General features: G+C 47.2%; 2 non-coding genes across 2 annotated transcripts; both read right to left on the bottom strand.

Moving 5' to 3' along the window:
* Nucleotides 1–699: 699 nt before the first annotated feature.
* TRNAL-CAA (transfer RNA leucine (anticodon CAA)) lies at nucleotides 700–773 on the bottom strand. Its single transcript has one exon. It is a non-coding gene; the product is annotated as a tRNA-Leu (tRNA).
* A 2,277-nt stretch (nucleotides 774–3,050) lies between these two features.
* TRNAL-CAA (transfer RNA leucine (anticodon CAA)) lies at nucleotides 3,051–3,124 on the bottom strand. Its single transcript has one exon. It is a non-coding gene; the product is annotated as a tRNA-Leu (tRNA).
* Nucleotides 3,125–11,077: the final 7,953 nt, after the last annotated feature.

An 11,077-nucleotide genomic window follows, 5' to 3' on the forward strand; every position in this document is an offset into this window, starting at 1 on the left:
TCTTATGCTACCTATGGCATCAAGACTGCCAGAACCGAGACCCCCGTTACACTATTAGCAGACAAGGCAAATGAAATGAGGGGCTCGTTTGACTAACATAATAAGGAAGCGAACAGTCACCGAAACCAAGGTGCATAGGGTAATATTTTCTATTTTTTTTAAATTTCTAATGCCAATCAATTGGTTTAAAGAAAATTACTTATAAACGAGCAGAAAAAACAACCATGCCGCCGGTGGGATCCGAACCCACGACCTCCGAATATCGCGTCCGGTGCTCTTACCAACTGAGCTACGGCGACGGCTGTCCAAACTGCTGCTTTCGTGGGTATTTATGTTTCGCGTGTAAGCGAACCTTGAGAGTGTTCCCCAGCGCCACCCTCGTCCATAGCGGTGGACGTAACACGTCCTGTAATACCGCAAGTGTGACGTAGAACTTCATCTAACGGTGAGGGCGGAAACTGTGCGAGAGCCCTCTTATGCTACCTATGGCATCAAGACTGCCAGAACCGAGACCCCCGTTACACTATTAGCAGACAAGGCAAATGAAATGAGTGGCTCGGTTGACAAACATATTAAGGAAGCGAACAGTCACCGAAACCAAGGTGCATAGGGTAGTATTTTCTATATTTTTTTTAAATTTCTAATGCCAATCAATTGGTTTAAAGAAAATTACTTATAAACGAGCAGAAAAAACAACCATGCCGCCGGTGGGATCCGAACCCACGACCTCCGAATGTTGCGTCCGGTGCACTTACCAACTGAGCTACGGCGACGGGTGTCCAATCTACTGCTTTCGTGGGTATTTATGTTTTGCGTGTAAGCGAACCTTGAGAGCGTTCACCAGCGCCACCCTCGTCCATAGCGGTGGACGTAGCACGTCCTGTAATACCGCAAGTGTGACGTAGAACTTCATCTAACGGTGAGGGCGGAAACTGTGCGAGAGCCCTCTTATGCTACCTATGGCATCAAGACTGCCAGAACCGAGACCCCCGTTACACTATTAGCAGACAAGGCAAATGAAATGAGTGGCTCGGTTGACAAACATATTAAGGAAGCCAACAGTCACCGAAACCAAGGTGCATAGGGGAATGTTATATATATTTTTTTAATTACTAATGCTAATAAATTGGTTTAAAGAAAATTACTTATAAACGAGCAAATAAAAGCAACCATGCCGCCGGTGGGATCCGAACCCACGACCTCCGAATATCGCGTCCGGTGCTCTCACCAACTGAACTACGGCGACGGCTGTCTAATATGCTGCTTTCATGGGTATTTATTTTTTGCGTGTAAGCGAACCTCTAGAGTGTTCAACAGCGCAACGCTCGTATATAGCGGTGGACGTAGCACGTCCTGTAATGCCACAAGTGGATTTAGAACGTCATCTAACGGCGAGGGCGGAAACTGCGAGAGCGCTGTTATACTACCTAGAGCATCAAGACTTGCAGAAATGAGACCCCCGTTAAGCTATTAGCTGACAAGGCAAATGAAATGAGGGGCTGGTTTGACAAACATATTAAGGAAGCCAACAGTCACCGAAACCAAAGTGCATAGGGGAATGCTTTCTTTTTTTCATTTCTAAAGCCAATCAATTGGTTTAAAGAAAATTCTTATAAACAAGCAGAAAAATAACCATGCCTCCGGTGGCGTACCAACCCTCGACCTCCGAATATCGCGTCCGCTGCTCTTACCAACTGAGCTACGGCAACAGCTCTCCAATCTGCTGCTTTCGTGGGTTTTATGTTTTGCGTGTAAGCGAACCTTGAGAGTTTTCACCAGCGCCACCTTCGTCCATAGCGGTGGACGTAGTACATCCTGTAATACCGCAAGTGTGACGTAGAACTTCATCTAACGGTGAGGGCGGAAACTGTGCGAGAGCCCTCTTATGCTACCTATGGCATCAAGACTGCCAGAACCGGGACCCCCGTTACACTATTAGCAGACAAGGCAAATGAAATGAGTGGCTCGGTTGACAAACATATTAAGGGAGCGAACGGTCACCGAAACCAAGGTGCATAGGGTAATCTTTTCTATTTTTTTTTAATTTCTAATGCCAATCAATTGGCTTAAAGAAAATTACTTATAAACGAGCAGAAAAAACAACCATGCCGCCGATGGGATCCGAACCCACAACCTCCGAATATCGCGTCCGGGGCTCTTACCAACTGAGCTACGGCGACGGCTGTCCAATCTGCTGCTTTCGTGGGTATTTATATATCGCGTGTAAGCGAACCTTGAGAGTGTTCACCAGCGCCACCCTCGTCCATAGCGGTGGACGTAACACGTCCTGTAATACCGCAAGTGTGACGTAGAACGTCATCTAATGGCGAGGGCGGAAACTGTGCGAGAGCCCTCTTATGCTACCTATGGCATCAAGACTGCCAGAACCGAGACCTCCGTTACACTATTAGCAGACAAGGCAAATGAAATGAGGGGCTCGTTTGACAAGCATATTAAGGAAACCAACAGTCACCGAAACCAAGATGCATAGAAGAATGTTTTCTATTTTTTCTAATTTTCTAATGCCAATCAATTGGTTTAAAGAAAATTACTTATAAACGAGCAGAGAAAAGCAACCATGCCGCCTGTGGGATCCGAACCCACGACCTCCGAATATCGCATCCGGTGCTCTCACCAACTGAGCTACGACGACGGCTGTCTAATCTGCTGCTTTCGTGGGTATTTATGTTTTTCGTGTAAGCGAACGTCTAGAGTGTTCAACAGCGCAACGCTCGTCCATAGCGGTGGACGTAGCACGTCCTGTAATGCCGCAAGTTTGACGTGAAACGTCATCTTACGGCGAGGGTGGAAACTGTGCGAGAGCCCTCTTATGCTACGTATGGCATCAAGGCTGCCAGAACAGAGACCCCCGTTAAGCTATTAGCAGACAAGGCAAATGAAATGAGGGGCTCGTTTGATAAACATATTAAGGAAGCCAACAGTCACCGAAACCAAGGTGCATAAGGGAATGTTTTCTATTTTTTTAAATTTCTAATGCCGAACAATTGGTTTCAAAAAAATTACTTATAAACGAGCAGAAAAAACAACCATGCCGCCGGTGGGATCCGAACCCACGACCTCCGAATATTGCGTCCGGTGCTCTTACCAACTGAGCTACGGCGACGGGTGTCCAATCTACTGCTTTCGTGGGTATTCATGTTTTGCGTGTAAGCGAACCTTGAGAGTGTTCACCAGCGCAACCTCGTCCATAGCGGTGGACGTAGCACGTCCTGTAATACCGCAAGTGTGACGTAGAACGTCATCTAATGGCGAGGGCGGAAACTGTGCGAGAGCCCTCTTATGCTACCTATGGCATCAAGACTGCCAGAACCGAGACCCTCGTTATGTTATTAGCATACAAGGCAAATGAAATGAGGGGCTCGTTTGACAAGCATATTAAGGAAGTCTACAGTCACCGAAACCAAGGTGCATAGGGGAATGTTTTCTATTTTTTTAAATTTCTAATGCCAATCAATTGGTTTAAAGAAAATTACTTATAAACGAGCAGAGAAAAGCAACCATGCCGCCGTTGGGATCCGAACCCACGACCTCCGAATATCGCGTCCGGTGCTCTTACCAACTGATCTACGGCGACGGGTGTCCAATCTGCTGCTTTCGTGGGTATTTATGTTTTGCGTGTAAGCAAACCTTGAGAGTGTTCACCAGCGCCTCCCTCGTCCACAGCGGTGGACGTAGCACGTCCTGTAATACCGCAAGTGTGACGTAGAACTTCATCTAACGGTGAGGGCGGAAACTGTGCGAGAGCCCTCTTTTGCTATCTATAGCATCAAGACTGCCACAAATGAGACCTGCGTACACTATTAGCAGACAAGGCGAATGAAATGAGTGGCTCGGTTGACAAACATATTAAGGAAGCGAACGGTCACCGAAACCATGGTGCATAGGGTAATCTTTTCTATTTTTTTTTAAATTTCTAATGCCAATCAATTGGTTTAAAGAAAAATACTTATAAACGAGCAGAAAAAACAATCATGCCGCCCGTGGGATCCGAACCCACGACCTCCGAATATCGCGTCCGGTGTTCTTACCAACTGAGCTACGGCGACGGCTGTCCAATCTGCTGCTTTCGTGGGTATTTATATTTCGCGTGTAAGCGAGCCTTGAGAGTGTTCACCAGCGCCACCCTCGTCCATTGCGGTGGACGTAGCACGTCCTGTAATACCGCAAGTGTGACGTAGAACGTCATCTAATGGCGAGGGCGGAAACTGTGCGAGAGCCCTCTTTTGCTATCTATAGCACCAAGACTGCCAGAAATGAGACCTCCGTTACACTATTAGCAGACAAGGCGAATGAAATGAGGGGCTCGTTTGACAAACATATTAAGGAAGCCAAGTCACCGAAACCAAGGTGCATAGGGGAATGTTTTCTTTTTTTAATTTCTAATGCCAATCAATTGGTTTAAAGAAATTTCTTATAAACCAGAAGAAAAAACAACCATGCCACCGGTGGGATCCGAACCCACGACCTCCGAAAATCGCGTCCGGTGCTCTCACCAACTGAGCTACGGCGACGGCTGTCGAATCTGCTGCTTTCGTGGGTACGTATGTTTTGCGTGTAAGCGAACCTCTAGAGTGTTCAACAGCGCCACCCTCGTCCATAGCGGTGGACGTAGCACGTCCTGTAATACCGCAAGTGTGAAGTAGAACGTCATCTAATGGCGAGGGCGGAAACTGTGCGAGAGCCCTCTTATGCTACCTATGGCATCAAGACTGCCAGAACCGAGACCCCCGTTACACTATTAGCAGACAAGACAAATGAAATGAGGGGCTCGTTTGACAAACATATCAAGGAAGCCAACTGTCACCGAAACCAAGATGCATAGAGGAATGTTTTCTATTTTTTCTAAATTTCTAATGCCAATCAATTGGTTTAAAGAAAATTACTTATAAACGAGCAGAGAAAAGCAACCATGCCGCCGGTGGGATCCGAACGCACGACCTCCGAACATCGCGTCCGGTGCTCTCACCAACTGAGCTACGGCGACGGCTGTCTAATCTGCTGCTTTCATGGGTATTTATGTTTTGCGTGTAAGCGAACCTCTAGAGTGTTGAACAGCGCAACGCTCGTCCATAGCGGTGGACGTAGCACGTCCTGTAATACCGCAAGTGTGACGTAGAACGTCATCTAACGGCGAGGGTGGAAACTGCGAGAATGCTGTTATACTACCTATAGCATCAAGACTGGCAGAAATGAGACCCCCGTTAAGCTATTAGCAGACAAGGCAAATGAAATGTGGGGCTGGTTTGACAAACATATTAAGGAAGCCAACAGTCACCGAAACCAAAGTGCATAGGGGAATGCTTTCTTTTTTCATTTCTAAAGCCAATCAATTGGTTTAAAGAAAATTCTTATAAACCAGCAGAAAAAATAACCATGCCTCCGGTGCCGTACGAACCCTCGACCTCCGAATATCGCGTCCGCTGCTCTTACCAACTGAGCTACGGCAACAGCTGTCCAATCTGCTGCTTTCGTAGGTTTTATGATTTGCGTGTAAACGAACTTTGAGAGTGTTCACCAGCGCCACCCTCGTCCATAGCGGTGGACGTAGCACGTCCTGTAATACCGCAAGTGTGACGTCGAACGTCATCTAACGGCGAGGGCAGAAACTGCGAGAGCCCTCTTATGCTATCTATAGCATCAAGACTGCCAGAACCGAGACCCCCGTTACGCTATTAGCAGACAAGGCAAATGAAATGAGGGGCTCGTTTGACATACATATTAAGAAAGCCAACAGTCATCGAAACCAAGGTGCATAGGGGAATGATTTCTTTTTTTTAGTTTCTAATGCCAATGTATTGGTTTAATAAAAATTCATACAAACCAGCAGAAAAAGCAACCATGCCACCGGTGGCATCAGAACCCTCGACCTCCGAATATCGCGTCCGCTGCTCTTACCAACTGAGCTACGACAACGGCTGTCCAGTGTGCTGCTTTCGTGGGTATTTATGTTATGTGCGTAAGCGAAACTTGAGTGTTCACAGCGCCAACCTCGTCCATAGCGGTGGACATAGCACGTCCTGTAATACCGCAAGTGTGACGTAGAACGTCATCTAATGGCGAGGGCGGAAACTGTGCGAGAGCCCTCATATGCTACGTTTGGCATCAAGGCTGCCAGAACCGAGACCCTCGTTAAGCTATTAGCAGACAAGGCAAATGAACTGAGGGGCTCGTTTGATAAACATATTAAGGAAGCCAACAGTCACCGAAACCAAGATGCATAGAGGAATGTTTTCTATTTTTTCTAATTTTCTAATGCCAATCAATTGGTTTAAAGAAAATTCCTTATAAACGAGCAGAGAAAAGCAACCATGCCGGCGGTGGGATCCGAACCCACGACCTCCGAATATCGCGTCCGCTGCTCTTACCAACTGAGCTACGACAACGGCTGTCCAATGTGCTGCTTTCGTGGGTATTTATGTTATGTGCGTAAGCGAAACTTGAGTGTTCACAGCGCCAACCTCGTCCATAGCGGTGGACATAGCACGTCCTGTAATACCGCAAGTGTGACGTAGAACGTCATCTAATGGCGAGGGCGGAAACTGTGCGAGAGCCCTCATATGCTACGTTTGGCATCAAGGCTGCCAGAACCGAGACCCTCGTTAAGCTATTAGCAGACAAGGCAAATGAAATGAGGGGCTCGTTTGATAAACATATTAAGGAAGCCAACAGTCACTGAAACCAAGATGCATAGGGGAAAGTTTTCTATTTTTTTAAATTTCTAATGCCGATCAATTGGTTTAAAGAAAATGACTTATAATCGAGCAGAAAAAATAACCATGCCGCCGGTGGGATCCGAACCTACGATCTCCAAATATCGCGTCCGGTGCTCTTACCAACTGAGCTACGGCGACGGCTGTCCAATCTGCTGCTTTCGTGTGTATTTATGTTTTGCGTGTAAGCGAACCTTGTAAGTGTTCACCAGCGCCACCATCGTCCAGAGCGGTGGACGTAGCGCGTCCTGTAATACCGCAAGTGTGACGTGTAACTTCATCTAACGGCGAGGGCGGAAACTCTGCGAGAGCCCACTTATGCTACCTATAGCATCAAGACTGCAAGAACCGAGACCCCCGTTACGCTATTAGCAGACAAGGCAATTGAAATGAGGGGCTCGTTTGATTAACATATTAAGGAAGCCAGCAGTCACCGAAACCAAGATGCATAGGGGAATGTTTTCCATTTTTTTAAATTTCTAATGCCAATCAATTGGTTTAAAGAAAATTATAAACGAGCAGAAAAAACAACCATGCCGCCGGTGGGATCCGAACCCACGACCTCCGCATATCGCGTCCGGCGCTTTTACCAACTGAGCTACGGCAACGGCTGCCCAATCTGCTGCTTTCGTGGGTATTTACGTTTTGCGTGTAAGCGAATCTTGAGAGTGTTCAGCAGCGCCACTCTCATCCATAGCGGTGGACGTAGCACGTCCTGTAATACCGCAAGTGTGACGTAGAACGTCATCTAACGGCGCGGGCGGAAACTGTGCGAGAGCCCTCTTATGCTACCTATGGCATCAAGACTGCGAGAACCGAGACCCCCGTACACTATTAGCAGACAAGGAAAATGAAATGAGTGGCTCGTTTGACAAACATATTAAGGAAGCCAACAGTCCCCGAAACCAAAGTGCATATGAGAATGTTATCTATTGTTTTTAATTTCTAATGCCAATCAATTGGTTTAAAGAAAATTCATATAAACCAGCAGAAAAAACGACCATGCCGCCGGTGGCATCCGAACCCTCGACCTCCGAATATCGCGTCCGCTGCTCTTACCAACTGAGCTACGGTAACGGCTGTAGAATCTGCTGCTTTCGTGGGTATTTATGTTTTGCGTGTAAGCTAACCTTGAGAGTGTTCACCAGCGCCACCCGCGTCCATAGCGGTGGACGTAGCACGTCCTGTAATACCGCAAGTGTGACGTAGAACGTCATCAAACGGCGAGGGCAGAAACTGCGAGAGCCCTCTTACGCTATCTACAGCATCAAGACTGCCAGAAATGAGACCCCCGTTAAGCTATTAGCAGACAAGGGAAATGAAATGAGGGGCTGGTTTGACAAACATATTAAGGAAGCCAACAGTCACCGAAACCAAGATGCATAGAGGAATGTTTTCTATTTTTTCTAATTTTCTAATGCCAATCAATTGGTTTAAAGAAAATTCATATAAACCAGCAGAAAAAAGGACCATGCCGCCGGTGGCATCCGAACCCTCGACCTCTGAATATCGCGTCCGCTGCTCTTACCAACTGAGCTACGGTAACGGCTGTCGAATCTGCTGCTTTCGTGAGTATTTATGTTTTGCGTGTAAGCTAACCTTGAGAGTGTTCACCAGCGCCAACCTCGTCCATAGCGGTGGACGTAGCACGTCCTGTAATACCGCTAGTGTGACGTAGAACGTCATCAAACGGCGAGGGCAGAAACTGCGAGAGCCCTCTTACGCTATCTACAGCATCAAGACTGCCAGAAATGAGACCCCCGTTAAGCTATTAGCAGACAAGGCAAATGAAATGAGGGGCTGGTTTGACAAACATATTAAGGAAGCCAAGTCACCGAAACCAAGGTGCATTGGGGAATGTTTTCTTTTTTTAATTTCTAATGCCAATCTATTGGTTTATTGAAAATTCTTATAAACCAGCAGAAAAAATAACCATGGCGCCGGTGGCGTCCTAACCCTCGACCTCCGAATATCGGGTCCGCTGCTCTTACGAACTGAGCTACCCAAAACGGCTGTCCAATCTGCTGCTTTCGTGGGTATTTATGTTTTGCGTGTAAGCGAACCTTGAGAGTGTTCACCAGCGCCACCCTCGTCCAATGCGGTGGACGTAGCACGTCCTGTAATAGCGCAAGTGTGTCGTGGAACTTCATCTAACGGCGAGGGCGGAAACTGTGCGAGAGCCCTCTCATGCTACCTATGGCATCAAGGCTGCCAGAACCGAGACCCCCGTTAAGCTATTAACAGACAAGGCAAAGGAAATGAGGGGCTCGTTTGATAAACATATTAAGGAAGCCAACAGTCACCGAAACCAAGGTGCATAAGGGAATGTTTTCTATTTTTTTAAATTTCTAATGACGATCAGTTGGTTTAAAGAAAATTAGTTATAAACGAGCAGAAAAAACAACCATGCCGCCGGTGGGATCCGAACCCACGACCTCGGAATATCGCGTCCGGTGCTCTTACCAACTGAGCTACGGCGACGGGTGTCCAATCTGCTGCTTTCGTGGGTATTTATATTTTGCGTGTAAGCGAACCTCGAGAGTGTTCACCAGCGCCTCCCTCGTCCATAGCGGTGGACGTAGCACGTCCTGTAATACCGCAAGTGTGACGTAGAACGTCATCTAACGGCGCGGGCGGAAACTGTGCGAGAGCCCTCTTATGCTACCTATGGCATCAAGACTGCCAGAACCGAGACCCTCACTATGTTATTAGCATACAAGGCAAATGAAATGAGGGGCCCGATTGACAAACATATTTGGGAGCCAACAGCCAATGAAACCAAGGTGCATAGGGGAATGTTTTCTATTTTTAAATTTCTAATGCCAATCAATTGGTTTAAAGAAAATTATAAACGAGCAGAAAAAACAACCATGCCGCCGGTGGGATCCGAACGCACGACCTCCGAATATCGCGTCGGGCGCTTTTACCAACTGAGCTACGGCGACGGCTGCCCAATCTGCTGCTTCCGTGGGTATTTACGTTTTGCGTGTAAGCGAACCTTGAGAGTGTTCACCAGCGCCACTCTCATCCATAGCGGTGGACGTAGCACGTCCTGTAATACCGCAAGTGTGACGTAGAACGTCATCTAACGGCGCGGGCGGAAACTGTGCGAGAGCCCTCTTATGCTACCTATGCATCAAGACTGCCAGAACCGAGACCCCTGTTACACTATTAGCAGACAAGGAAAATGAAATGAGTGGCTCGTTTGACAAACATATTAAGGAAGCCAACAGTCCCCGAAACCAAAGTGCATAGGAGAATGTTATCTATTGTTTTTAATTTCGAATGCCAATCAATTGGTTTAAAGCAAATTCATATAAACCAGCAGAAAAAACGACCATGCCGCCGGTGGCATCCGAACCCTCGACCTCCGAATATCGCGTCCGCTGCTCTTACCAACTGAGCTAGGGTAACGGATGTCGAATCTGCTGCTTTCGTGGGTATTTATGTTTTGCGTGTAAGCGAACCTTGAGAGTGTTCACCAGCGCCACCCTCGTCCAATGCGGTGGACGTAGCACGTCCTGTAATACCGCAAGTGTGACGTGGAACTTCATCTAACGGCGAGGGCGGAAACTGTGCGAGAGCCCTCTTATGCTACCTATGGCATCTAGACTGCCAGAACCGAGACCCCCGTTACGCTATTAGCAGACAAGGCAAATGATATGAGGGGCTCGTTTGACAAACATATTAAGAAAGCCAACAGTCATCGAAACCAAGGTGCATAGGGGAATGTTTTGTATTTTTTTAAATTTCTAATGGCGATCAATTGGTTTAAAGAAAATTGGTTATAATCCAGCAGAAAAAACAACCATGCCGCTGGTGGGATCCAAACCCACGACCTCCGAATATCGCATCCGGTGCTCTCACCAACTGAGCTACGGCGACGGCTGTCTAATCTGCTGCTTTCGTGGGTATTTATGTTTTTCGTGTAAGCGAACGTCTAGCGTGTTCAACAGCGCAACGCTCGTTCATAGCGGTGGACGTAGCACGTCCTGTAACACCGCAAGTTTGACGTGAAACGTCATCTAACGGCGAGGGCGGAAACTGTGCGAGAGCCCTCTTATGCTACCTATGGCATCAAGGCTGCCAGAACCGAGACCCCCGTTAAGCTATTAGCAGACAAGGCAAATGAAATGAGGGGCTCGTTTGATAAACATATTAAGGAAGCCAACAGTCACCGAAACCAAGGCGCATAGGGGAATGTTTTCTATTTTTTTAAATTTCTAATGCTGATCAATTGGCTTAAAGAAAATTACTTATAAACGAGCATAAAAAACAACCATGCCGCCGGTGGGATCCGAACCCACGACCTCCAAATATTGCGTCCGGTGCTCTTACCAACTGAG

This window comes from Amblyomma americanum, chromosome 1, assembly GCF_052857255.1.
Source record: "Amblyomma americanum isolate KBUSLIRL-KWMA chromosome 1, ASM5285725v1, whole genome shotgun sequence".
Taxonomy (NCBI): Eukaryota; Metazoa; Arthropoda; class Arachnida; order Ixodida; family Ixodidae; genus Amblyomma; species Amblyomma americanum.